The following is a 5,170-nucleotide window of genomic DNA, read 5'->3' on the forward strand; positions in this document are numbered from 1 at the left end:
AAGCTGGAAACTCAATTGAGTCCCGTTACTTAATGAATGGCTCAAATCAAAATTAATGTCGGAAAGACATATATTACAATCAATGGTTACAAAATGATGGGTGTGAGCAAAAATGTGGGTGTGATCCTCTGTTGGCTCAACAATTGCACAAGGCCACTTCCAAAAAAATGCAGGTATGTCCGGGTTTCGCCTAATCATGGCCATTGGGGTGCGCTCTAACTATTGCTCTTTATGCAATGTGTTGAGAAGGGCAAGAAGACAGCCATACCTCCGGACAGGGACGGGTCTCAAATGCCACATGAGGATCCCGCTATTGTGGAGTTGGCGACAAAGGGAGGGATGCACGTATTTTCACCTTCTCCAACTCGGGTTTTCCTGGGTTTACACGTTGGGGCCATGTTTGCACATCGGGCTTGCCCAGGTTTTCATGCCATTCGAGAAGGGCAAGGTTTATCTGTCAAGTCCATGGTGCTAAAAGGTTGCTATTCCGGCTTCTCTTTATAAAGTGGGTTGATCATAAGGTTTTGTTTGTGGGCAGAGGTTAAACCTGAAGGTTGATGAAGGCCGGGATGGGAAGAGGCTGCTTGTGAAGCCCAAAGAGAAGGTCCAAACAAAGGGTTCCGATGTGACGAGGCCCATTATGAAGCCCAAGGAGGAGGTTCCAATGAAGGTTCTGAAGCAAAGAAGGCTCTTGTGAAGCGCAAGGAGAAAGGTTCAGATGTGGTTGAAAAGCCCTCAATTTTCCACTTGAAGGGTCGTGAGGTAGAGAAACAATCCAAGGTGGCGAGTGAAAAGGGGAAGGGAAAGCCTCAACTGCAAGAGAAGCCCGAGCGAAATGTTGTAATTGCCACCACAAAAGAAGCCAAAGGCAGTAAGAGAAAGCGAACAAAGGCTGGAACCTCTCAAGCATTGAGCGTTGGTCTTGTGAGTCCCTCTCTGACCCGGGTCTACATTTAGTCTCGGGCATGCCCGGGTTTATATTTGGGTTAACAAGGGTTGCCTACCATTTCTAAAGTTATGCAGGTATGTTCTTTTATACAGGTGCAGAGAGCCGACTCATTGAAGTCATCTCGGCCATATGCAGAGCTTTATTTTGATGGGAAGCTCGTTCAGATGTGTCGAGCAGATCCGGCTTGCCCAAGTAGAAACACGCGGATAGACAAGCGGCAACGTATGGTGGACCACCTTTGAAAGCAACATGGGCCGAGGGTAGAGATTCCACATAGAGTGGGAGGGAGGGTGACTGGTGCTTCTTTAAACCCCATTCCAAAGTCTACACAAAGAGATAGGTTACGTGAGATAGAGCGATTTGAAGGTGTGGACCGCAAGTACAAGTTGAGTCGCAAGGCTATTCAAGGAAGGGCCCTCATTAGGGGCTTGGAAGCCTGGGATTCTATCAACAAGACGAAAGTACGATGCACCAAAGATGACTTTCTCCTTGACTTTGTGGCGGCTGTATGCGGAAGGATGAAGTTGTCCAAGAGATGAAGAAAAATGCTATAATGAAGAAGATACGGCAAGGTTATGAACACCATGAGAGTCTCTCTCTCTCTCTCTCTCTCTCTCTCTCTCTCTATTTGTTGCCCATCAATGTCCGGGTCTACACTGTCTAACATTGCCCGGGTTTACATAATCTGTTTGTGCAGCAGCGTGTTCGGAGCTTGAGTCCTATAAGTGAGGATGAAGACACACGGAGGAAGATGGCACCAATGATGGTGATGGTGGGGATGATGAAGAAGTTGATGATGACCAAGGGAGTGAGCAAGGAGTGACAAACAAGGTCAAGAGGATCATGAAGAAGGGGGAGATGGGGACGTGAGTGATGAAGGATTGAGGGCAGTGGGGAAGATGGAGACAGTGGCGGGAGTGAGAGTGGTAAAAGCGACAATGATGGTGGGGATGATGGGGAGGATAGAAAGGATGATGGAGACAGTGCGGATGAAGTGATGAAGGGGATGCTATCGGTGCTCAAGGCGAGGATGTACCAACAGATGGGGATGGGGAAGGTGAGGCACGCGAGAAGGTGTCAATGGATGAGGACTCCACATCACACCTGAGTGGAGATGGTGGCACCCCTGGGGCAGCAGCTGTCCTTGCGTTGTTGAGGTCGATTTAGGCCCGGTGCATTGATAGAGCTTTTTTGTATTACATCTCTCAACTTATTGCTATGTAAATTTTGGATGACATGAGTTTTGCCCTGTTTTGAATGATAATGTCTTTGCCCCAATGCTGTATATAACTGTGTTGAAACTTCTAAACAGCTAAGGAGTTTTTGTTAATGGCTTTGTGTAAAATCTCTCTCTCTCTCTCTCACTGGGTTTACACATGCCCTTGAATGCCTAAGTTTATATTTGCATATGGCATGCAAACCACCCCCCTCCCTCTCACTCCCTCCCCCGTTGACGGCAAAAGAAAGTCTTGCCTTGAATTGCCTGAGTTTACACTATGCTAAACAATGCCTTGGAGCACACTTGCACATGGTATACAAGGTCTCTCTCTCTCTCTCTCTCTCTCTCAATGCCAGAAGATACTCTTGTCCTAACTTGCCTGGGTTTACACTAGGTTAACAATGCTTTGGTTTACTTTTACACATGGTATACTCTCTCTCTCTCTCTCTCTCTCTCATAATATGTCTTGAGTGTTGGGATTAAAGCCCAAGTGGCCTCTTATACGGATATGGCCGCCCGCCCTCCTAACTCACTTATCACTAACTCTTTGTATATACTCACTTATACTTTTGTGGATAATAGGGTTTCTGGGAGATAACCCTTCAAACAGACTTCACTGTGTACTGTGTAAGCTCTCTCTGTATCTCTGAGTGTGTGTGTGAGAGTCGATCCACGCTCCGCTCCGCGACTTCAATTGGTATTAGAGCCGAGGTTCAATGCGTATTTGCGTAATCGCGCGCGTGCACTTTTCAGGCAGATTCTGGATCCGAAGTCCAGCAGTCGTCCTGGGGTTTTATCCCCCTTTCGAAGCCGTTTATGCCCTCAGAATTTCGTTCTGAGCACTACAGCAGAAGATAGATTTCAGCCGCAAAGAAATCCGTCTTGTGTAGATTGGCAAGCAGGAGGTGGTCGGCATCGACATACATCATTATTCGTCTTCAAAGCATCATCTATAGACCAGGTACACATATATATCATCAGATATATATATTGCAGTCTGCATTGCTATTTCTTGTGCTTTCCAGGTTCCAGGGGAGGTGTGGCCATACGACGGCTTGACACCACTGGCATGTATTGCAGATTGATGTACTGTGATTGTGGGTCTGCTAGTTGTGAGTCACGCTAGCAGACAGACCGCCGCAGCGGTCATAGGACAATGATTGGTCTATTGTAGGATATATGCTAGTTTGCTGAGCCATCTATGAGGGTCGTGTGTGAGGTTTTTTGAAGCCAAGCACTGGGGGCTGGGTTACCTAGTGTGAGGTGGATTAGGTTGTTGGAGTTCCCCTCTACACGCATCCTCTTCGGCGACTTTTATCCCATAGGATGTATGACTTTGTGTAGACACTGGATTGCATCTTATGCATCAGGCCGTTGAGGCATTGTTCAGGGTTCAGTCTTGAGACAGATACAGGTTCTGTCATCGCCCAGACAGGAGACAGTGCATGCTTACAGGATAGCATATTACAGAGATTTTCAGATTTGTCACTGGTCAGCTATTTATGGTTGTTCTTTGAGCTATCTTTTGGTTTCCAGAGCTCAGTTTATAGAGGAGACTCTGTCAAAATTTTTCCAAAATACTGACAGTTCCTGAGTAGAGGTGTTCAGCTTGTTATTTGCAGCTTGTTTACTGTGTATAGAGGCCAGTTTACAGGGGAAACTCTGCCGGATTTTTCCCAGGAGTAAACAGTTTGGCAGATATGGCATCTTCTCAAAGTGAGACCCTTTACAACATAAAGAAGCTGGATGGAACAAACTTTCCATTCTGGAAGAAGCAGATTTGGCAGGTTTTGGTGCAGAAAAAACAAGTGAAGCCACTGAAGCTCAAAGGGGAGAGACCAGAAGATATGGCTGAAGATGAGTGGGAAGAGCTTGACGAGTTAGCTTGTTCCACAATTATGCTGACACTGGCAGAAAATGTTTACTTCAACGTAGCAGAAGAGACTACAACATATGGCCTATGGAAAAAGCTATGTGGTATGTACGAGAAACAAAGTGCTGCTTCTCAGATTTATTCGCTCAAGAAATTGGTGGATTTGAAGATGAAGGAAGGGACAGCCATGTCAAATCATCTCAATGAATTTCACACAATTTTCAGCCAATTAACAGCACAGGAGATAGTCTTTCGAGATTCAGTGAAGGCTATGTTTCTCTTAATCACTTTGCCAGACAGTTGGGATACTTTTCGCACAGCGTTAAGTAATGTTGTCGCGCCAGAAGGTCTTACAAGTGCCAATGTAGAAGGTAGCTTGCTCACAGAGGAAGTGAACAGGAAGAACATTGACAAAGGCAAAGGCAATAGTGCTTCCTCAAAATACATCAAAAAAAGCTGCGTGTCTAGAAAAAGAAAAAGATTGAGGAAGAAGTGCAAGCCGAGGCGAAGGAAAGAATGGAGAAAAGAAGACTACTGCGTCAGAAACAGCGCAATGAAGGAGCAATACGAATAAACGCAGTCAGTATAAAAGAAATGGGGAATGACAAAGAAGAACCCATCATTGAATGCAAAGTAGGGACCAACCAAATCAAAGCCAGAGCACTATTGGATTCAGGAGCTCAAGCTAACCTACTTTCACTCAGTTTGTATAGACAATTGACAAATGACACGAAATTACAAACTGCCAAGCAAGAGTTAAAGAGTTACTATGAGAATTCAATCAAAACTATCGGATGCACAGTTTTACATATACAGATTAACCAATATGTGTATCCTCATATGTTTTACGTGGTTGAAGACCAAGCTACACAACATCCATTATTGCTAGGACAACCATGGCAGAAGCAATATAATGCAATGATTGACTGGAGTTCTAATTCAATGCTTATCAAATACGAAGGTGAAAGTCAATCAATTAAGTTCACCAAAGGAGAAGAGCCAACTCCAAAGGACGAATCCAAAGACAAAGATAAACAACAACCAGAGAAAAAGAAGAAGCAATGGCAACCAAAAGTTTCTATACAACCGGATTACTCTTCGACGAGGAATTCTCAACAGTGGATAAGGA

The 5,170-nt window shown here is 45.0% G+C and overlaps 1 pseudogene; it reads left to right on the forward strand.

The window, feature by feature from the left end:
• Window positions 1-231: 231 nt before the first annotated feature.
• LOC147462396 (uncharacterized) lies at window positions 232-1,488 on the forward strand (annotated as a pseudogene).
• The last annotated feature ends 3,682 nt before the right edge of the window (window positions 1,489-5,170 follow it).

This window comes from Adiantum capillus-veneris, chromosome 2 (genome assembly GCF_014529385.1).
Source record: "Adiantum capillus-veneris isolate H3 chromosome 2, ASM1452938v2, whole genome shotgun sequence".
NCBI lineage: Eukaryota > Viridiplantae > Streptophyta > Polypodiopsida > Polypodiales > Pteridaceae > Adiantum > Adiantum capillus-veneris.